A 23,589-nucleotide genomic window follows, 5' to 3' on the forward strand; every position below is an offset into this window, starting at 1 on the left:
ACCTTTCTCTGCATATTGATTGAATTGTTAATGAGCGGTTGAGCATTAATATGGTTGCAAGTAAACATAACGCTGTAAATTATGTAGATATATTATTTTCTGTATTCACTAACTCACTTTTTTTCGGAATGCCATATGCCATTTGGGTGACTTCCACAGCAGACTGCAAGTGCTGGACAGCCGGGGAGCCCTTCTGCAGTGCTCACCCCTGCAAAATTCCCACTGAAGCCAGCGAGATTTTGTTCAAATGGGACCTGCAGGACTGGGCGCTCCAGGGGATGTGTGAGGCTTGGTCCTGCAGCAAGCTGAGTGCTCTTGTCCCCTCTCACTTTGCTGGGAGCCGAATGTGTTGAGCCCTGCTGCTGAACTGAAGCATGACCAGGCAGCACTGAGAATAAACTGGAATTTTATACATAGAAAATTTAATTTACATGTGTATTAAATGTGAATGAGCATTAATATAGAATGTATTTTATCAAAAAATATTGATTGCTTACTTTGACCAAATACATTTCTGTATTAACATGTTACTTGTTCCATACTTACCAAACGATGCAAGAGATGTGGAACTGGTTTAGTTGTATTACAGAGTATTTTTATATTTTATTTGTATTTTATTTTTCCCTCACTCCCACCACATATTGAGGTTCCTAGCCATTTGATAATTAACCAGGGGTGGCATGACCCAGTGGCTAGGCTGCCAGACTGAAACACAAGATTTGCGAACACATGCATAAATGCTTGCAAGCCTGGCGACTCGGTGAGAAGATGTGGGTTCAGAGCTCTGCCATTGCCTTGCCCTGAGCTTTGGGTGCATCTCAGTGGCTGGGAATTCGAGGCAGGCCTCCAGTTATGCATCCAGGCCTCCATGAAATTCAGTGGGAGCAGGGTACCCCCTTTGAAAGTCTCACCTTAAGCCTTTTGTAAAAGGGACCATTAGTATTATTTGCCCACCAGTGTATACAATGCTTTTAGATCTGTGGGTGAAAAGAGGTATGCATTATCATTGCCTATCCTCAAAGCAAACCATTAGTGAAAGGACACAGAAGAGTCTCCGTTTTCCCTCGCCCTTCTCTCATAGGCATTTCATGCTCTAGCTAAATATAAATACACCAGAGCAGAGCCTCTTGCAGAACTGGCACTTCTGAATATGAGTTGCATGAATGCAATGAGCAGAGTGCTGCTTGGGGGATGAGAAATAGATGGGATGCCAGAGGGAAGAGCAGACTTCAGAAATGTAACAACTTGTTTGGGTAGCAGGGGCAAGAGTGAGAAGGGTCCCTTTCAGAGAGATGCTGAGATTTCTGAGACAGCCCAAACCATCCTGCCAAGTATCTGCTTATTGAACCTATGCAGTTTATAAAAAAACTGCTCTGGGCATTACTGGGGTCTTGAGCTTGGTTGAGTTTTTCCGTTAGTGTCTGGCCTGATGAATGCATTGAGATGGTTGAGAGAGGAAGGAATGGAGAAAAGGCAAACTAAAAAGCTGCCTTCTCCTCTCTTCCCCAACACTATTATTTATGATATTGTGTGAGTAGGTAGGAGCAGCAGTCAGGGAGCAGGAAGCTGCTTTATTAGGTGCACAGTAACATCTCTTAAAAGGACTTGCTCATGAGAGAAAAAAATTGGCAGAATGTTCCCTTCACAGAAATGTGGGGAAAGCACACCCCTGAGCATGATGACATGAACCCTGCTAGACTTCAGCTCTACCTCCTGCCCTGCTCTGGACTGTTTTCCAGGCAGTTTCCCTCTGTGCATAGTGCTGTGCCTTTGAAAGTCGCATGCTTGTAAGAATGCCCCTTTTGATAGGAATAGCCAGAGTTAGTTTTCCTGCATCAGTGACCTGCACACTAACTGCTGCGTCTTGGCACCGTGTCCCATGTAAGGTGTGCTGTGTGAAATGGTGTCTGGGGGCAACAGGGAGGAGCTTCTGCTACAGCATTGCTTAGTAGGTAACTGCCCTTTCCCCTTCTACAAGGTGGGACATGAGACTGTGACAGTAAAAGTGATTGCAATAATATGGACGTTGCTTTGGAAAGCTGCCATACAGGGCAGATTCCCAGCCTCTTTCAGCATGTTTCCTGACCTTTCACTGGGACCCAGGGCTGAAGTCCATGGCTATTTTACTCATAGTCAGCTTTAGCTGTTGCAGGAGGCGAGGTTACCACTTCATCCATCCTTACCTTGTGTCCACCTTTACCCTGTGTCCATCCTTACCCCGTGTCCATCCTTCCCTTGTGTCCATCCTTACCACTTCATTCTTCTCAGAAATTCCCACTCCCAGAAGAGGGGAAGCAGAGGAAGGGGGAGAGAAACACCTCTTACCTCCCACAGCTTGCAGCCAGGTGCATCAGTGAGAGCTGCAGTTCAGCACAGTGTGTTACCGAGCTGTGTGGTCCTTTCTGCACAGGCAGCACCTTCTCACAGGGGGATGAGGTGGCACGGGAGATGTGTTATCCCTTGAGGACCCATGAGTGCTCTATGCTGGACAGGGGTTATGCAGAAGAGAGCAGTCATTTTAGGTGCCAAACCCCAGATCTTTTCACAGGGAGTAATGCCTAGCTAAATAATCCAGTCTCTGAAAATGATGACCCATTGAGGCTTTCCAAGCTGTGCATCCAGAAAATGAGACCTCTCTGGCTGCCAGTCGCTGGGGAGCCTGGCCCAGCCTGCAGATCTCTTTCTCAGCGCTGGCAGGTTTTGGTCTGGCCACAGGACATGGGAAATTGGGAAGGATCCCTTCAGGGGCTCTAGCTGGATGCCCCTTTCTGTAAATCGCTGAGCAGAGGGAAATGCTTTGTTTTATCTGTTTAATTCTGGCAGATCTCCCCTGCTCCCCGGCAGCCTGTCTCTGCAGCCAGCTGCAGCTGGGAAACCTTCACGTGACAGCCAGGCAGAAGTGACTCAGGGCAGTTGCTCCTAGACCCTGTAACAGGCTGAGCTTGAGGTGATCCCTGCAGTCACCACGGAGCTGAAGGCTCAGGGACGTCACTTCCAAGGCAGATACTAAAATAAAGAGATTCCTTAAATTTGTTCCTTACCTCTGATAGGAAAGACTCTTGAGGGCAGACCCTGTCACCTTGGGTTTTTATCGGACTTCTTCTGAGACTTACTTAGTTGCCTTGTTGGTATCTGATGTCCGTGGCAGGTGTATGAAGGAAACCACTTAACCACAATCACCTGTTCAGTGAGCCAAATTATCATTTACGTGCTCTACGTTTGACTTTTTTCTCATTGCTGATTTTTTTTTTTTAAAGACAGACAATCCCTAAAGGTGCATCTGCATTATTGCAAACCCAAGTTTCTACACAGCCATGTAGCACTGCACTGTCAGTATGAGCTTGGTCAGAAACAAATATACAGATTAACAAAAAGGGCATTCATTTGTCTGCAGAAAAAACTTCTTTGAACTAGTTACTGCTGACTACAGTAAAGCTCACTGATTTAATGTAAAATACATTGAACTTTGAAATTCCCTTTCTGTACCGACATGCTGTTGCTCATGTAAGCAAAGATCAGTGGTAACACTGCATGTAAAGGATGTCTGCTTTCATCTTTGGGGGTGGTGGTGGAAACCTCAGCTCTGGATTTCAGTCAATGCAATTTTTTTTTGTTGTCAAGTTTTCCTTTACTAATACAGGGACCAGTCAGACCTCAACACGTCAAGCAGAAATTATGTTGCGCCATGCCATGCAAAGGCTGTCTCTGCTGTGCTTTCCACCATTTTTCTGGCTGGAAGATCTGTCTTTGGGACTCCAAAGCTGTGAAATGGGTCACCAAAAGATGTTGCCCTTTTGTTCAATGCTTTAAAAGGTGTAAGCCTTCAGTGGAGCCCTGCCTTTCTTCTGATCCTCCTTCCTCTCTGACAACCGAGACATCAAATCTAGCAGTGTCATTACACCATGAGCTTGCCATTAAATAGCTTACCAAACTCTGATGACTGATGGAGTCTTTTCTCTGTGAGCAAAATTAACTAAATGGGAATTTTGAGGGGCTAAAGTGTACCTACAAAGCATGCGGCAAAGAGAATGAGAGGCTTGCATTTCCTGGGGGCTGTCGGTGCGTGGCGAGTTAAACACAGTGTTTGCAGCTGTAAGGAGGAGAAAATGATTTCATCTGAGCTTTGGACACTGTAGAGTAAGCCCTGCCTTGCAGGACAGGACCCAGAACTACCAGGTGGTTTGGTTTGGTGCAGTCTGAGGCAGTGGATTTGCTGTCAGAAGATGGGAATTGTTGGTTGTATTTGTGAATGAGCCAGTATTTCAGACCTCCCAGGTCGTCTTCTGTTTTGCACAGATTAGGGAGACATCCGTTCTAATTAAGAGACATGTAACAATGCTGAAATGCAAATTGGTGATTCTGTTCAACTCATTTGTCTCTTTTCTTTAAACAGTGCACTTTTAATTGCCACTTTGACATTGTCTCACCCTGATTTGAAGGAATGCTGTCAGTTGTTACCTTTTGTCATGAGCTTCTGTCTGTGGGTTGAAGAACATCTTCCAGCCCATGGAAGAGCAAGTACTTTAACTTAGCACTTGTCTTGTGTTCTTTGCACTCCCCAGGGCACGAGCGCTGAGTAGGAGCATGCCAATTACGTGCCCTGTGGTGTGTCCAGAGCCCTCAGCATTGTCTATAAAGCTGTTCCTGTGGCTGGTGGAGTGCCTGCCAGGACTGACTCCCTCATGTTGGTGCATGGTCCCAGCAACACAAGCCCCACAACCTCTTGAGAGGGACCTTTGCATATGGTGGAAGCCACTGTGACACTTAGGCTCTGGCTACATATACAGCCACGCTTGTGGAAGAGGTGACAGTCCCAGCATGTGTTCAGCTACTTGGAGGCTGCTGCCTGCTCAGGTCTGCTGGATGGACTTCTTCCTGCATCAGAAGGTCGAGTGAACTTAAACAGTTTAGAGAAGAGCTCTCTGCAAATATGGACCTCAGCCTACGGACAACAAGCTTCCCTGCTGTGATGGGGAGCTCACACACAAGGTGGTGGCTGCAGCTGGGGGCACTCTGCCATGCAAGTAGTTTTGCCCCAGCCCAGGTCTGTCCACACTCCAGCTCCCCAGGTATACATCATGCCTTCCCCAAGTCAAGAAATCAGGATATTCCTGGGCTATGACAGGTTTTGGCTTTGTATCAAGGAGAACAGATCCATTAGAGATGTGCAGTTTGTGTTGCCTCTGTAGGCTCCTGCCTAATGCTTTGTGTCCTACCACAGCTGTCCTCAAGCAGAGTCAGCTGGGACATACAGATACCCCCCCCCTTCAGCAGCTTCATGTGCTGTTTAAAGGAGCACATCAGATTTTATGCTTTCTTTCTACAAGTCTTCGTGTTCCTTCTTCTCTGTGACAAGGTTCTTGCTTCCACCACTTGTTTAGTGAGTAATGAAATGCCATAAAAAAGCATGTTTAACTTTATTTCCAATGCCTAGGTGTATGCATCCATGCTTTTCACCGAGTAGTGCTGTAGTTGTGACACCAAGGCAAGGTTTTAATATCTTTTATTAGACAAACTGATACAGAGGGGGGTGAAAGCCACAAGCTCTCAAGCTCCCAAGTGCTTCTTGAAATAAAAGCAGCGATTATATGGGGCAGTCTGATAGCCGGTAGTATCTTTCCACAGCAACCTTACCTTGCCTGTACACTTTTCTTAAGGTATTGCTGCTGTAATGGTGCGATGGAAGAGACAGCGTTGGAGCCAGGTTTTTATTTACAGCCTCTAATAGTGCTAAAGGGCCCAGAAGTGGGTGTCAGCTATGTTATACCCACCACAGGGCTCCTTAGGAGTGTGTGAAGGGCTGTAGGATGCCGTGAGCTTTGAAGCCCTTATGCTTTTGGGTTTGTAGCAGTCCCCTAGAGGTCAGCAGAGCCTAAATTTTAAAGCAACTCTAGCCGATGGCAGCATTACAGGCATGATAAAAGCAAGTTTGCTGCTGGCCTGCAAGACCCTGCTTTTGCTCTCTTGCAACTTCAGCTGTTGCTGGAGAAGGACTCAGGCTGGGGAAAAAGGAATCAGCGCATGGGATGAAAAGTCCTGCTTTGGAGATGCAGGGGCTGAGAGCTTGCCATGGAGAAAGACCACAGAGAGGAGGGGGAAGAAGCAGCTTGAAGATGGATGCCGGCATTGTCAAAGCTGCATAGGGCAGTGGGAGCTGGTGCCTACACCTCTTAGCTCAGTGGTACCCATCCCTCCTGGGACCGTGGCTGGACTGCACTGTATCAGGAGCAATGGCCCCTCAGAGTAAGCTCCACTGCAGGCGCACTTTGTGTGCATGCATCTGCACTCCAGTGTTGCAGCGTGTGTGGCTGCTGGTCACACTGGTCTGCTCTCAGCCTTGAGCTACGTCCCCAGTGCTGCGCTGGCCTCACCCACGCTTCAGCTGCTGACCAGATGTCACCTCTCTGCATGCCCAGGTCCTTGCAATCCCAACCTACCTTTCACAGGCACTCATCTCACCTATCATCCCTGCCCAGGACTGGAGGTGGAGCTGGGTTTTCCCCGGACCTTCTCAGCTTCTGGGGCTGGAGTGGCTGTGTAAGGGAGCCAAGCTGTGCCACATCCAGATGACTTGAGGCTGACAAGCCAGTCGCAGACAGCCACTCCATGTCCAGTCAGCTTTCCACAGTACCAGGAGAGGGACAGAGTTTTGGCACAAGGTACTGGCACAGCCATACGCTAAAGGGTGCTGAGGAGATGGCGAGTGGTGAGTCCTGCCCTGCATGTGCTAGCAATCCAGGGGCCAGACCCCAGACCAAGACCCTAATTCCTGCTGCCAGCCCCTGGAAACGCTCAGCCTTGCAGCAAGCAGCCCCCATCAGGTAGACCTGAAACCAGTGCTGCCTTTGCCTGCAGGGCACTGTCAGTGTGTGCATTACATTTCTCAGTAATGAGAAAATGAGTTAGCTTGAGTGGATGTGAGCTTGCATTTGCCCTACATACTGCTTGCCCTCTCCCCAGCTACAGCTGCAGGCTAAATAACTGGGAGTGCAGTTGGCAAAATATGCCTCTTTCTGCCCAGTTTTTTTCCTGGTCAGCGTGCCCAGGACTGTGGCTGCCCTTTTCCCTATTGTTTAGCTGGCCACCCTCCAAGCGTGGCTCTCCATTTTCCTCTGCATCCTTAAGGACCATATGCTCAGCTCCAGCAAAGCATTTGATGAGGACTGAGATTTGCAGGCTTCATTCAGGAGGACATGTTGTACTGGAAATGCAGCGATTCATACAGAAAATCAGTGCCAGTTTTTATCCCATCATGCTGTCCCTTTTGGTTAATAAAAGTTAGGAAATTTTTATATTGGCTCTTCCTGAAGATTTTTTTTTTCTCTATTACTCCTTGTTTGCTGTATTTCTTTTTGTTTCTGCAAAACCTTTATCAGCGAAAGTTTTGAACTGCCTGTGAGTCATGTAGCAGCAATGGGGAGTGGCAGCCCAGAGCTGTGGGAGCCGAGCATGCGATTTTGTGCCCCACTTACATCTCATGACAAAGGCTGGGTCACCCAGCTATCAGTGGACATCCTGGCTGCAGTGCCTAGGGTGGTCAACCACAATGTCGGTCATGTGTCTCCTCCATGTGCCACTGGCTACAGAAAGTGTATACCTTAACATTGATGAAATCAGCTCTGGTTTTGAGCCTTCTTGAGCCTTCTGAAATCACTGTAGCAGACTGCAATGAAATTATTTATGCAAAGCCTAAATTACAAAGCACAGACCTGTGGACCCTTTCTCACCTCCACGAAATGTCTGAGCCTGAAGGCAAGACAGTTTTATGGATGCAACAAGCCATGAGCTGAAGATGTAAAGTGGGATAATGGAATGCTTGCTGAGGCCTCTCAAACTGTGCAGCAGGACTTCCTTCCCCCTCATCCCAGCGCATGGGTGCATGTTTTTCCAGCTCTGCGGGATAGCAAGAGGCACCTTTCTGGGAACTACAACAGCAAGGCTCTTGCTAAATTCCTTTAGGCTTTGTCAATGTGCAGTTTCTTTGTTGCATCATCCAAAAAAGGGAGGGAGGGCACTATCTCCAGAGCCGGTAATGCAATCACTAACTGGGCTTCATCATCGCTCCCTGAACCCTCCCAAGCACACATGAGCAGTTAATTAGATAACTGGCCCCATGCAGCATCCCTTGTAAAAGATGGGTTGCAACTCAGCAGCAGATCAGCAAAGGCACGTACCACCAGCGCTGGGAACCTGCTTTCATGCATCAGCACACAAAAGAGCTCAAGAGGGAAACTAGGGATAGGCTTACCATCTCTGGGGTCTTCAGAAACACATAAGAAGTGATGGAGATAGCATCTCAAAACTGGTGGTGGGGGGGTGTTTTTGGAGGAAAAAAAAGCCATCTTTGTTTCTGTGGAAACCAAGCAATGAACAGCAGCTTGTTACCTCTCTTGCTTCACAGGGGGGATGCTGGCACAGCCAGCCCTGGAGGAACAGCGGCATGGACCTCGGGCCAGCAGATTGCAGCTCAAGGCAAAGGGAAAGAGCCAAGGAGGAGATGTCTGGGAGGTCACAGACCCCACCTCAAAGAGGACTGTGGTTCAGGAGCTGGTGACCTACCTGAGGCAAGGAAAGGGAACGGTAAAGAGGAGATACAAGAAGACTGAGACCAGGAAGAGGGCATCATAGCAAGGGGACTGGTGGAGAAGGGGATCGGTCTGATCTGCTATGGGACTGGAGAAGCCCTTGTCACAGCTGAGTGCAGCCTGGCTTGGCCAGACCAGGCAACAGAAATGGACATGGGGACACAGCAGCATCTGATGGAAAACATGCAGGCAAACATGGCTGTAGCAAGTGCCTCTGAGTGGCAATCACTGCACCTCTTCTTCCCCCTCACCATCCCCCAGCGAGATGCTCTGCGCCTGGTCCTGCATCAGCCACCATGGGCTCCAGGAGCTGCAGCCCACCCCTGACCCACTCCCCTGTCACTCAGCTTCTGCCTTTGCAAAAGAGAGCATTGGCAGGGCCCCAAATCCTTGTGACTAAGCACCAGCCTGCTGCCATGGTGCTCCACACCCAGCCAGCCAGCACACCGAACAGAAAGGGCTATTTGCTGCTGTGTGAAGCACTGTGCAGCTCTGTGGCTCAAGTCCCCTGTACCCTTGGCACAGCTTGTCACCATGTCCATTTGCACAGTTCACAAACTTGTACATGTTATTACACCATTAGAGCTTTCACCACCAACTGTTCTTTCAGAACAATAAAAATGATATTGTCCTTCCTAACAAAGTTTCTTTCCTCCCACTGGCCCTCCAGCAGGGTTTGTACAATGCATGGCAAGCCTTGCCCATAGACAAGGGACCTGCCCAGGCCTGCAGGTCCCTGTGCTCTCCCAGGCTGACGCCTGAGAATTAATGGGACGATGATGCTGAGAGTTAATACAACCAAAGCAAAGTGACCAAATGCTGCCATTCAGTCACCTGCAGTGGCCTGACACATGCTGTTGTATCAGACATTTAGGCACACAAGTAAATTACATAGAAGACATGAGTAACCTGTTTCTGACTGCTACCACTGAAGCCAGCACGTCCAATGGGCAGCTCACACAGTCTTGCAGGTCCCTGAATCTCTGCCCTCCTTTGCCTTTGCAGCTGCTGCTTGGCAGAGTAAAGCTTCCAGTCAGTGCCTGTCTCCTACCCTTCTTTTCTCAAAATGCATGCACCACTCTTATCCAGCAGCAGTACTTAAATAGTGTCAATCTGCAATCCCAATATCCCATAAAATGATTTGTTAGCCATGATAACAGAGGAGAAGAGCTTCCAAGGCGAAGGGGAAGACTGTTGATATCACCAAAGTCTGTATTAGCTATGCTGACAAATGAGCTTTTTACATTAAAGAAAACAGAGGAGAATTCCTGAAAAATTTCAAGCAGCCTGAATGTCTCCAGTCAAGCTCATTTTGCCTTGTTAAACTTACACTAGAGCACAATGAAGAAATTGCTGTCTCTATAGGTGACCACTGAGGGACAGTGTGGAGTGCAGCTAAGAGGAATGGGGATGCCCTGTGGTGCTCCCATGAAGTCCTAACCATCAGTAACCACTACTGCTGATGACCAGTGAGTCTTACAACATGTAGTAGCAGCAGAGTACACAACCATTACTCACCTGTCCAGCAGCCAGCCTGCAAAGATGAAGTTGGCTGGCACTGGCCATTTGTAGCCAGACCTGTGGGTTTCATGACAGTGGTGGCCACATGCTTCTGAATGGACAACCACACTCTCAGAGTTACGTGGTCTGCTGTCACCTCCACTGTCAACCCCAAGAACTGGTCACAGTTCACAGCCTCCCTGATGGACAGCGCAGCCCCTCCTAGCCAAGGTGGGCATTTTTCCATGAAGCCTCCTTTGAAAGGTCCTCTGTCTTCCCTTGTCTCAGCTGCAGTTGCTACTACTGCTACAGAAAGATGTAGCCAACAGAGGCTGGCAGAGCAGGCATGTGGCTCACCAAGCCACAGCCAGACAGAAGAGCAGGACAAACATATCAGCAGGAGCCACTGCCTGCTAACAGAAAGTAGCAATGTTGCACATGGAGCTGTCTTGGCCACAGCAGCACATCAGGAGTTTGCAAAGTCCCCGCAGTCCCTGAGAAGCAGGAGAACATGGGAAGCTAAACAGGGCTTGTGGAGTTTGACTTGCCAGATGTGCAATGTGGACCCTCCTGGCTATTTTCTCTTTCATATCCTATTGGTACCATATGAAAGTCTCCATGTGAATTAGGCCTGACTCACCCATGGAAGAAAATCCTACGTGGGGAGGAAACAATTTGATCCAGTGACTGGTTCTATGTGGAAGCAGCAAAAGCCTGGTTTAATTTCCCTCCTCTGCTGTGACTGTTTGCATTCCTTCAACACCATGTGAAGTATTCTTGCATTCACACCATGAGGGTTACCTCAGAAGTGCAAGTACCTTCTTTATTTCTGAAAGTAAAGAAATACATGTTTGGTAGCAAAGTACAGGGAGTGGAAGTATCCCAGGTCTGCAGGTGGGCTGTTGCTGGGGACACCCGCTGGGTCTGCATCCCCTGGGAATATGCTGGGCAGGACAAGCTTAATTCCTTTGCAGTGGCTCTGACCCCCTGGCAAGTTAGCACTCAGGGTATTAAGTAGTACCGCTGGGTTTGTTTACTGATAAACTTGCTAAGATGCAAAATCTGTGTGAAAAGACAGCACGTGGTTAAAGCTGATTTTACTGACATAGCTCAGTGGTTACAAGAATCTCATAAAAGAGCAAAATCCCAGTCTCCTCTTCAGCTTAATCAGTGAATCTGAGAGCTGATTTTCATCCAGCTCCTGCTCTTTTTGTCCGTCTAACCAATTGCTTTATAGCTGCATAGAGAACTCTTAAAGATGTTCTGGCGAAGCCTTTTCCTTCTGTCTTCAGGGTTTGCTGGGTCATGGAGTCCCCTGGCATGTGTACATGACTGCCAGAGGTGCCTCGGAGGGCAGATGGCAGGGGTGCACCTTGAATGACCTGGCTCTGATGCAGGAGGACTGGACAGCCTGCCTCAGAGCCTGGGCAAAGTCTTGGGCGAGAAGCCACGTACTGACCAAAGCCTGCTGGAGCCAGCACCTGGGCATGCCGCTGCGGAGGCAGAGCTCACCGACAGCTCTGTGAGCCGATGTCAGTGCGGAGGTGGCACAGACATGCGCTGTGTGCCAAGGCAGGCACCCCGGCATGACTCCGCATCCTCCGGCTCGCCTGCTCTCTCCTATGCCAGTGTAGGAAGTTTTCTCCCCAGCCCTGCCCTAATCACTCATTCCTGGCCTCCGGCCACGGTTTGCTGCTCCTGGTGCTTCTGGTAGAACTGCACCGTGACATGAGCTGGGTTAAAAACCAGCAAGGGCAACCAGGTTTCTGGTTTGTTCTGAAGGGCTGTTTTAAACCTCAGTCATGTTAGCAGCTCATTTACAGTTGCTTCAACTTGGGGATCAGGGGACAAGCGGACAGGGATGGGGACAGGATGGGTGGGAACATCTTCAGTTGGCTTTGCTGCCAAAGCTGGCGAAGCAACATCCCTACACCTCAGCCTCGCTAGAAGCTCTCTCTACTCTTCCTGGGCTTCTATCACTTTTCTGGCAGATTCCTACATTGCTTGAAGGAGTTGTATTTCCCTTTAGGGAGTAAATGGTTCACGTAGTTTGGCATTTATTCTGTCACGGCATATGTGGGACTACCATTAACATTAACAGGAATGTCACATCCATCCAGAAGAGAATAATCTGTTTAATGGCTAAATAGGAAAGCTATGTACATTAAATTTCAGGCCGCTAGTCAGCTTTGTGATGTAGTTTTCCCTTTGATAAAATTGAGACTTATTTCAAAACAGGAAATTACTTTTTCCCTCTTTTTATTCAATGGGTGCCACAAATACAAACCCACCCCTTGACAACCCATAGAGGTCTCCGCTGTAAGTGATGTATTTATAGGAGAGGACATGTCATAGATGCCTTAATGTAACACCAGCTTCTGGCTTTGTTGGACTGATGGCTTCTGAAGTGACAGATAGCCTGGGACTTTTGTCTCAGCTCACACCCTGTGCCAATCCATGAACAGCTTTTACAGGCTGAACTTAAGCATTCGAAGTTTCTCCACTGGAAAGCAGGAAAGCAAGGTGATTTGAAAGAATGCTGAAAAAAATCAGGTGGATGATAGGTACTTGATTTGTAGAGGTATAAATTACCACCAAGAATTTAGCTGTTCTCAAGAAGAGAGTAAAATCTGGCTGCATTTCATCAGAAAATTCAGATCAGTTGTACTTAAGCCCATGCTATTCTTTCAATAATTAAAGTTCTGGCTACAAATTTGCATAAATAAGCATAAAAGTTCTTTGTTATGGATTTTAATAAATGAAATGGAAATACAGCTAGAGAAAATGGGACCTAGGGAAAAGAGTCACTGGGGATCAGACAGCAGTGAGGCTTGGGACTATCATTTGAACTGCTGCCTTCTCTGTTACACATTCAGCTCTTCAGTAGATATATAGCAGTTGCTTTTTTTCAGTATTTAGAGTGCATATACCACTGCACTGCCAAAACAGATTTTGAAGAGTGTGTGCAATAGGCAACCCAGCATGCACAGCAGCAGCATTAGCAGACAATAGCACCTGGATGGCATGCACATTTCTGGATGCAGTCCAGCTCAAGCGGGACTTCATTCTGCATTTGGCCATTCATTTCTCTCCAGCCCTGCTCTCTCAGTTGTGCCAGTGAGACTATTTGTCAGGACCCACAATGAACAGGACTGGAGACTTGATTTGTATTAAAAACAACCTCCAATACAGACAAGGTTATTTCTAACCCAGGCTGGTTCACCTTTTGGCCCCAAATCAGGAGCTGATGGAACAAGGGGATGTTTCTAAGGGGCAATGAATAGCAAGGGAAGAAGCCACTGCTGAAAGAAATGTGAGTCAAATGACTACCTAAGACGATGATCTGTCAGTCCTCCTGTATGTGCTTCACTGCTGTTTGTTTATGGACAAGGATGTTTGTCCTGAGTTGTGGCTAACCCTGAACTGCAGGTGGAGGTTACACACAAACAACAATGAATGTTTAAGTACTTGAATTCACAACTGTGTTAATTAAGGAATATTAAGGTATTCTTAAAAGTCCAAGAACTGAATTGAAGCTCCTTTCGGTTGTCTCAAGGTCACAAAAGGACCTGGAAAAATCAGGACAAAGTGTGTTTCCTTCCCTACAAATTCCCACATTGCCATCCCTGCCATTCCCACTGGATAAGCTCTTCTCCCATTGCTGGCCACCAAGCAGTTCTCAGCTGCTAAAAAAAAAAAAAATCAGGCCAGACGTGTGCAACCTATGTCTGGGTTAGGCTAACCCCTGGAGCCAGGGGACAAGTCTGAGGTGGAGGGGAACAAGACCCACCTTCCCTGACCCCCCTCCTAACCCACCCACAAACCTGGAGGGGCTCAGGCTGCTCGGCTCTGGTTAACTGGAAACGTACCAGGCTCATACTAAAGTGCAGGCAAACCACAAGCCAAAGGAGTATCTTCCTTGATATTTTGTTTAAACAACTGTTTCCCCTATAAGCCATGTATGCTACAGCTGTATATGCTACAGCCCGATAATTAACAGCTTGTTCATTATGTCTGGGGTGGATAATAAATACATTGTGTCCTGTCTTCTACTCTCCCCATGCCAAATAAGGAGGTACTGTGAGTTCTTTCAGGGCTGCCACTAGCTCCTGCCGTGGGCTATTCCCAGCACAGGTTACACTGAAGGGGGATAAAAAGCCACCATGAGCGAGTACCTTAGTCCTCTCTCTGGCCCCTTGCCCCCATCGGTCTTTGCAGCTTCTGACCTCCCATGGGGAAAGGAGCTGCAGCATAACTTCTTCCCTCTTTCCCCCATCCTGTTTGCTCCTGGGGGAGTGAGGAGGGAAGCCAGAGCCAGGGTGGTCCCATCTGGCCCCCCCCTCGGCGGCCGCAGCTGCAGCCCTTCAGTCTTCAGGGGCAAAGCTGCTGGACGCTGCAGGCGGAAGCCAGAGAAAGAGAGAAATTGGTGCCTTGCAACAATTTGTATTAATATGCAACCCGGTTTCTTCAGTGTTTTCCTGAAAACGTAATCTCAAACACTACCGCTTCTATCATCACTTTTGAAATCAAATATTTCTCCTAGAAAGCACTTTTCTGCCCAGCGTCAGGACAAGAAAGCTCACCCACAAAGCAAAGGCTCTTTAGAGCTTCAAATTATGAGTAGTGGCTGTTCTTAACACAAGTAACAGGCAGCATTCATAAAAAACCTTAGCATGGGAGCAGGGCCGAGCTGAGAACATGAATATTCTGCTGCTTAAAGAGTCTGGCAGACTCATCCTGGCGTCTGCGGCTGCCCAATATGATTTGAAGAGTTGAAGAGGGAAGATCCAATGGCTGGGGGGACGCACTGGATACAGGAGAGCTTCGCAGATACTGCTGCTAGTTCCCAGAGAAGGAGCCCAGGGCTGCAGATAGCTTTGGGCAGTTTGCAATTGCAAGGGATCATATTTTTTTCTTGCTTGTGGCCAAGTCAGCTGCTGTATTCAGAAATGACCATGGGCAAAATCAGTGCTGGGCACAGCCACAATATAGGGAGGAGAAACCACACAGTAGTACATCTGCTCCCCTGGCACACAGCCCAGCATGTTAAACCAGCAGTGTTGGGGAAGAGAAGGGGAGGGGAGGTGAGAAAGAGCTACAGCCTCCAGAGGCTTCCTTGCTCTGGCGGCGAGTCTTTCTTGGGCAAAATCTTCCCATGTTGGATAAGTTTGTGCATCCCTGTGCAGCACACTCTTAACTCAAGACATATGATTAAACAGTTTCCTGAATATGGGGCAATCTCAAGTGTATACTTATAGGCCTTTGTCCTGATCTCTTACCTGCGACCCGTGAAAGAGCAGGGTATAAGATGCTCAAGGGAGCGTGGGGGGGATGGAGTTACCAGGCTTGCCAGCGGGGCTGTGAGGTCAGTCTGGGGGCTTCCCCAGGATGCCCTGGGTTGGCAGCCAGAGCAGCAGGATCCTACTCTTCTGAGGAACAACCTTTCTTTGCTGCAGGGAAGCAGATCCCACTGTGCTGCCTCATCCAGCTCGCCCTACCAGCTGCTGGAGACTGCAGCAAGGGGAAGCCCAAAGGCAATGATTTTGGATCAGAAACCTCCTGACCCCCACCACCCTCTTGCTAGAGCTGTGCAAACTCTCACGCATGCTGGCAGTCACCAGGGGACATTAATTGTAGGATGAATTGGGGTCTTGCAGTGTAAGTGCTCAGGGAACTATTTGTCTATCTGGATTTCTCTGCTGCTGCCACAGAGAGGTACTGATCTCTGCCTGGGAGCTCTGTGTGCAGTCACTGTGTCAATATTTAATCATGGTAATTAGCAGCAGGCTGGGTGGCTCAGGAATTCACAGCTCAGCATTTACCTCATTCACCTCACCCATCTTTTGGGCATGTAAAGGATATGTCTACGGCAGAGAGAAGCAAAGGCTCACGTAAGTGTAGCTGCCCCATTTTTTTGGTAAATGTTTTATTTATAGGCTTTCACAAATGCATCTTCCTTTTGCTTTGGTGATACATGATGCTGTAAACCTAGGAACAGAGGAACTGCATTCCAGATCAAAACAAATTATTTTCATACCTAACCCATGGGCAGCTGCCCTTTGCTACCAGCATTTTAAGGCTTTTAAATATCACTGACTGGTGGCAGCACACAAAGCAGCCTCTTTCCTCTGAAAACTGGAGTAAGGCAAGACCCTGCATGCCTCGTAGCTCTATCCCGGCACTACGGCAGAGCAGAACATGCATCCACTTATGTCGATCAATGCCCTGCATGTCTCCCAAAGGCATCAGCTACCAGGAGTGGGTCCTCCAAGTGTTAAGGCGCGAGGCTCAGCCAGCAGACAGGGGCTACTTGCTTCTGAAATCTTTAGGAATTTCTGTTCAGGAGAGTTATAAATTAAGCTCTCCTTGGGGACATCGTAAATCAGATCCAAGGCTGCCTGCTTTGAAGCGGCTTTCCAACATGGCAGAAGGACTTTCACTTGTGGTGTACATGAGCTAGGGCTCCAGGATATACTGATTCTTCAGCTCTGAAAGTTCAAATTAATAGGTGTGGTAAAATGAAAGCCAAATGCAGAGAGTTGCAAGGGGAATGGGCAATAAAATGGTGGATAAAACTTAACATTGATAAATGTTTCTGGGACTCTTTTTCCTGCAAAAGAGAAAGTTCAGAGGGGGAATACTAAAGGGCTGTGAAGTCAAGAGTGATGTGAAGGTGGAGAACGGGAAAAAGGTTTTCACTTTCTCCTCTGATACAGGAGGTAAGGGCTATTAAATGAAACTAGCAGGAGGCAGGTTCAAATAAGTGAAAGGTGTTTCTTCACCCAAGATGTACTCAAGCAGTGGAATAGGTTACTTAACACAGGAGTATGTGGGTGCCCAAAGTTTAGCTCAACTAGGTAAAATTGTAGAAGAACAGATTTATGGGGGGACCAGAAATGGCTGCAGTGCCCCGCCATTCTCTTTTTAGCCCATTGAGTTTTTAGTGGCAGAGGAGAAGCCATCAGAACAGGAGCTGCATTGAGTCCTGAACTGGAGAGACCTGTCATCCAGGGAAGCAAAATTCGCTGTTCATATAACAAAATGGTGATGGACTCACAACATACATGTCCATCACATAGTGAAGCCTCTGCTGTCAGCACTTACTGCACAACACAAGATAGTTACTGGGTCAATGTGCCTACCTCATCCATCCTCACCCTGTCCCATATCTCCAGCAGGGCACTGACTGCACCACATCAGGTGTTTAGGTTACATGAGTGTTTGATAGGAGATAAAGGTTTGAGTTGGACACACCACTTCCCAGTCTCAGTCCTCCCCAGAAATATGGATCAGTGGGCAGAGTACTGGTAACAGTGCTCCAAGACACATGGTAAACTGGGTCCTGCTTTTTTAGAGCACAAATAGCGCAAAATATTGCAAATACAGAGTGATCAGCCTCTCTCCTGCCCCTGCCCAAAGGTGCTGGCCTGTGGGACCACGGACTGGGAGAAGGTCTATGGCACTGTGGTGTAGCAAAGGGGGCAGCAAGGCAGGGACTATTCATCAGGGCCCAGTGTGAAGAGAACCAGCTACTTGGCTCCCTCTCCTTGCACATCTATACTGAGCTGTCTTTTCTGTGATGCCTGGTGAGATCCACCTACCACCACAGCACTGGCCTGCCCACTGTCTCACACCACACAGAAGATACTCCAGATATCATTATCACCTTTCTCTAATGCCTGTGTGCATATGCTAGTGCGTATGCATTAACTACAGTGATGTAAATACCCATGTATGTATTTTTATATAGATATAAATAGCTATTTTGGGTCTGCTATTTTCCAAGAAGATGAGGATTTGGAAAGGGCCTTTTTTTCCCAGAGGAGGCAATTAGGTGTTTTAATAAGGGCTGTATCCTGCTCTGCCAGTGATTGGTGAGAACGACTGCCACAACAGCCAAGCGGTGCAGTCGGCAAGTGTTGGGCTTAATCATTTTTTGACAGGACCAGGTCTCTGTGGAACATTCATAAATAATTAACCCTGCTGGGGGTGCAGGAGCTGGCTCATCACTGCAGACCCACAACAAAACAGACAACAAAACCCCAACTAGACCCTGAATATTTTCTGGTTAGTGGTGTGAAGCTTCCTACTAAACCAAGCTCAGAACAGAGCTGCTTGTTCATGCTGCAGAGGAGAGGGTATGGCATTAGCATCCCTTGGGCCTCATCAGTGACAAGGAGAGGGAGGGGGAAATAAGCTGGAGCCCTGATGAGCGTGGATGGCAGGAGGTGAGTGAATAGGGAGCATGACAGCTGCAAGGCTCCATGTCCCCTCTGCTTCTGACAGCAGTGCCTCCTGGAGCTTTTGTTTCTCTGCAGCCAAGATGACAGCCTTGTGCATCTTTTCACCAGTGTACACCTCCCTTCCAGATGTGGATGCTGTGCACATGGGACCGAGCATTGTCAGAGCCCGCCAAACAATAGGGCATTAAGGGAAAATAGAAGGTGGCTTTCTTCAAGCCCAGACTTTCTCACTCCCAAGTGATCTGGCTTTCAATGAGAGCAGCTTACCTGACTGCACTACTCCTTGCTGCGTGAAGGGAGAAGGAAATAGTCAGGAAATATGCCCTGTGATGGCAACGATTAGGAAAAAAAATCTGCCTTCTCAACGCAAATGGAAATTGATAACAAGGGAGCAATAGACTCAGAGCTTTCAGGGTCCTGCTTTCTCATCCCCATCCTGCCACCCTTGCGTGTGTCAGCATCCTTCCTGCGTGCTGAACCTGTGCTGGCGCTGTCATCACATTGCTGTGACCTCTTTGAGTTCAGTGCTGTGTCTCCTGACCTAGCGCTGTGTCAGTGAGAGATGGAGGGGGCTGTGCTCAGCCACGCATCTTGCGATAGAGCAGAGGAGACATGCGAGTCAGAGCTGCCATGACCCTATGGCATGGCAGTATTTGATTTGCCAGCTGGTTTCACTTCTGAACCTCACTCCAGCATGGCAGAAAACCACCAATGGAGGACTCCAGGTGTGTATCTGAGTGAGCCAAGGTCCCGATTTAGTGTGACGTTGTACAGCCTTCATCACCTCGTGGACTTCTTAAGGCTGCAAATGCTGGAATAGCTGCTTTGGTTTTGTCTGGAGCAAACAGTGAAAGCTCCAGGTTGGTCTGGGATGCAGGAAGGTGGTTTGGGAACTGCCTGCAACTCTGATAACAAGACCTCCTAAGACAGCTTGCGGGCTTTCCTCTGAAGCCCTGCCACTTGCATTCCCATGTCCTTTCCCTGCTTTTCACACAGTTCTCTAAAAGCAACCTCCTCTTACCTGTTCCCAACCCTGACTCTGATCCGGAGGGGGACTGCACAAGCCATTTTACTTCTGTGGCTCTTAGTCTTCCCACCCACTAGAAGCTCTGCCAAAAGACCTAAGGGTCATGGTTCCCGATTTAACCTGCATGGACGATACCACGCTGCGATGAAAAAAGGGAGGCGCTTGATTCACACAGATAAGTGGGTGTCATACTTTAGACACTGAACGCCACAGAATTGCTGGAGTTCTGTATTTGGCATCTAACAGCACACCAAAAAAAAGCAGTTGATATTATTTCAGTAGTTTGGGGGAAAGCAATGACCCAGGAGGGGAGGGGTGTCTAGGTAACACTCCTGGCACGCAAAGACTGTACAAATGGACAGTGCTCAGTGAGATGAGAAAGAAAAACAGAAGATTGAGAAAAACAAGGATGCAGCGCTCAAATATGCTGCTGCTGATGTGCAGGGAATAGTCTTTCCACCACAGGCAGGACAAGGAGAAGTGAACTTAAACTGCAGCAAGGGAGACTTAGACCAGAAAGTTAAATTTCCTAACTTGTGGCATTCTGAGACACTGAAGGAGGTTGTGTGGGTTGCTTACTGAATCTGTCACTGCAGGTTTCTAAGAGCAAACTAGGAAAATGCCTGTCAAAAATTGTTTACATCTAATTGATTCTGCCTTGGAGCAAAAGGATAGACTAGATGGTTACTAAAGGCCTGAGGCAGTCCTATTTCCTGAGGTGCTTTTAGATGTGCTAATGATCTAAACAGTTCATAAGAGCTAGGTATTTGTTTTTAATACCTAGCATACCTGGCATGTTTGACATGCTCTTAACCATGGTCTGGCTACAAAGGGAAACTTCTCTTTCAGTTAGCTAGCAATGTCCCAAGCAAATTATCTGTATTAAAAATGCCATTCGTGGCACATATTTTTAAGAGCAGCATGTTCATCAGGTTGCCAGCCAGCCAGCTTCAGGACATGGAGCACACGAAATCCCTGGCTCACACATTTATGAAACATGTGTCCCTGTGTCCTCCTTAAGTTAGCAAAGATCTGTCATTTATGACAATAAACAGCCTTGATTGGACTTGACCAGGGTTGGGAGCGCTCACATGAGCAGGTAAGGAGTCAGGTCAGAGGGGTCAGGAACTGCCAGCACAGGCTGGAACAAGCACAAGGAACACTCCGCCTTGGTGATTTCCAGTTACTTTCCAGTACAGCATGAGCTAGCCTGGCTTGGCCTACTGTAATCACCAGAAACACACAGGTCCAGATGAGGCAACATGCCAAAACCCACTGCTAACCTGACATCCATGGAAAAATGGAGAACAAAAAGATACCTGCTTTCTAAGGATGGAACATACCACAAGCTGAGATGGCGTGCCCACCTGTGGGTGACAGGCAAGCCTCCATACAGAGTGGTTTTGCAGCAGCTGTCAAATAATTCTTGATGCAATCTGCAAAAAAAACCAGGTTTCCATTAACCCCCATAGTGCTGGACTTGGGGGTCTCTGCAGAGGAAAACCTGCTAAGAAAACCTTGTCACTACATAGGTTCTTCCGCCACGCTCTCCTGTAACACACATCCTTCACAGGTCTTAATAATGCCCACTTCACATCACTTCCCCAGACTGTTTCAACTCCAGCACCATCTACAAGATGTGGAGAGGAAGGTAGGAAGCTGGGGCAACGCTGCCCAGGGTCACAGTGCAGGCCAAGGGGCAGAGCCAGCAGGCTGTGCATTGGTCACGGGTAAAACTCCCATTTTGTCCATTGTTTTGTCTGCTCTTCTGAAAAACCAGCTCTAAGCACAGTCCTGCCTCGCTCCTGACCATTTGTGAACAGCCCATGCTCTCCATGTGCCTCAGCATATCAGGTATGCCAGGGATCCCACCAGCAGTGGACAGTTAAGTCCATGCCCTTGCAGGGGAGTCAGGTCTGGAGGGTGGCTGTGAGGAAAGGTGGACCTGGCCACAAAGACCAGTGCATCAGTCCATATTCCTTGTATGCTACTCTGCCTGCTCTGCCTGCTGCCAGCTGAAGGCTAAGGTGCTTATCAAAGTCACTTCTATGCAGAAAAGCATAGGAGAAGGCCAAAAAGCAGGTCGTTTGCTGCAGATTACTACTTGTATAAGGATTTCAAGGGTGGACCTGTAGGCTCAGTGTACCTAAGCCAGGCGGGCTACTGAGATCCAAGGAAGAGATGGCCAGGCCTTCTCCTGAGCAGCAGTCATGAACATCCCTCTAGCAGGCTGAAGCACAGCACACTGGTCTATCTGCTGAAACAGCATTGATAACACAGGGATGTGTTATGAGCAGTGCTTACACAGCGCCAAGGTCTTTTCTGCTCCTCACCCCACCCCACCAGCGAGGAGGCTGGGGGGGCACAAGAAGTTGGGAGGGGACACAGCTGGGACAGCTGACCCCAACTGACCACAGGGATATGCCAGACCATATGACGTCATGCTCAGCATATAAAGCTGGGGAAACTGGGGACCTCTTGAATATGCAGTCAAATGCTCTTGAGTTTTCTCACTTTTACCCTTCTGGTTCTCTCCCCCACCCCACTGTGAGGGAGGTGAGTGAGCAGCTGCGTGGTGCTTAGTTGCTGGCTGGGGTTAAACCGCGACAGGAAATTATCTCCCATGCTGGTGATGCAGGCTGAAGAAAACCATATCTCCAAACCCAAGCAGCAAGTAGGATGGTGCTAAGCTCTGCACTAAGTCTCCTTTTGTTGGGAGCGCCCTGGCAGGATGGATCAGGGATTCTGTGGCAATCCAATTTAAATATGAAAATGTACAGAGTAAGTATGAAAATTAATACATAATTCAGAGCCCTCTGTACTGCCCTGGGGCTTGCTTCTGACAAGCTTACACTAAGAAGCAATTAACTTTGAAAATGACCCTATTGGACCAAGAAAGCAAGGCAAAATTTTCTGTCTGACGGCAATTTCAGTTCTTTAACACTATTTCAACATATTCCATTTTTCATCTGCTATTACTGTGGTTTTCCCCCAAACGGCGCGCAACCTTAAAGATCCCAGGCTTTGGGGATTTTGGGAGGGTATGGATGAACTCATTAGCAGGAGCAAAATGATCACTGAATGAAATAATTTGCATGGACATTTAAATGGCTACTTTTAGGTTGCAGAGCTCTTCTTTCAGTAAAAGGAGAACAGTTTCCTTTTGAAGTTACTGCGTGAAACTGCCTCACGTTCCAGAAAACAACTTGCTGGCAATTTGCATTGAGTTTTCTTCACACGGTGATGTCTAGTTTGAAAACAACAGAGGTAAAACTTCAAAAAATGCCCTGTTCCCAATCACTTACACTGGCTCCTGAGCTTCGCTCTTGCTGAAAGCTTTAGCTTCTTGGTCTTGGTTTCCACATCCCAGTTTTTCAGCAAGGTATGGAGACTTTGGCAGTTGCCAGCCAAGCGCAGAAATAAGGAAAGCCTTTGGTAAAGGAAAGGAGACAGATGCATTGGTTACCTGCCAGAACGGAAAATTACCAAGGGTGTGTCAGCACCACACTGTTTTGCACCACGGAGGTGCAATGTCTGCACCGGCACTCCAAGCTGGCTCACTGGTTTATTATGTAAAGGATGCAAATAATAGAAAAGGCGATAGCAATCTTACACCCCTTCTGCTGCTGGTAGCCCCGCCTGCTGCAGCATGGGATGAGCTCCTCTGCCTTGATCACGGCATGCTGAGATGAGTCCCTCTGCCTTGATGACAGTACGCTGAGATGAGCCCCTCTGAGCAGCTCTGAGTTCGCTAGTGCTCTTACACGGTGGTGCTCATGATACAGATTCACCAGTAGCTGATAGCAGTTGGGTCCAGCACGTGGACTTAACTGTGAGGAGTCCCTTGGACAATACGCTCCGATACCTCATCTCATTAATAAAATTACAGTTCCTGAATAGGTGCGTGTAATATTTCCAGTGGATAAGACAATGCACGATACATATACTTACGCCCATTGAATACATGTACGTGGATTAACTACGCATTGATTATGTGTACATTGGTTATACTATTGTTGCCGAAATCCGGAATAAAACTCCTTAACAGCAATGAGAAGTTAAGAAGCAGGCACTCCTTTATTGCAGCGCTGGGCACACGGGGGATCACTCTACCTATCGTGTGCACCTGTCTGGTTTAACTATGCAGGTTAAATACACACCTGTTATACATATTCACTAGATTTCCGAGAAATGTTATACATAATCATTAGTTTTCTGGGAAACTATTAACATA

The 23,589-nt window shown here is 47.9% G+C and overlaps 1 protein-coding gene across 1 annotated transcript in view; it reads left to right on the top strand.

The window, feature by feature from the left end:
* MTURN (maturin, neural progenitor differentiation regulator homolog) overlaps positions 1-13,771 on the top strand; it is a 29,102-nt gene extending 15,331 nt beyond the window's left edge. Inside the window, exon 4 of the mRNA XM_052796972.1 lies at positions 8,402-13,771. The gene's annotated coding sequence lies outside the window, so the exon portion shown is untranslated. The remainder of the gene's footprint in view (positions 1-8,401) is intronic.
* The last annotated feature ends 9,818 nt before the right edge of the window (positions 13,772-23,589 follow it).

Source organism: Harpia harpyja, chromosome 1 (assembly GCF_026419915.1).
Source record: "Harpia harpyja isolate bHarHar1 chromosome 1, bHarHar1 primary haplotype, whole genome shotgun sequence".
Classification (NCBI taxonomy): Eukaryota; Metazoa; Chordata; class Aves; order Accipitriformes; family Accipitridae; genus Harpia; species Harpia harpyja.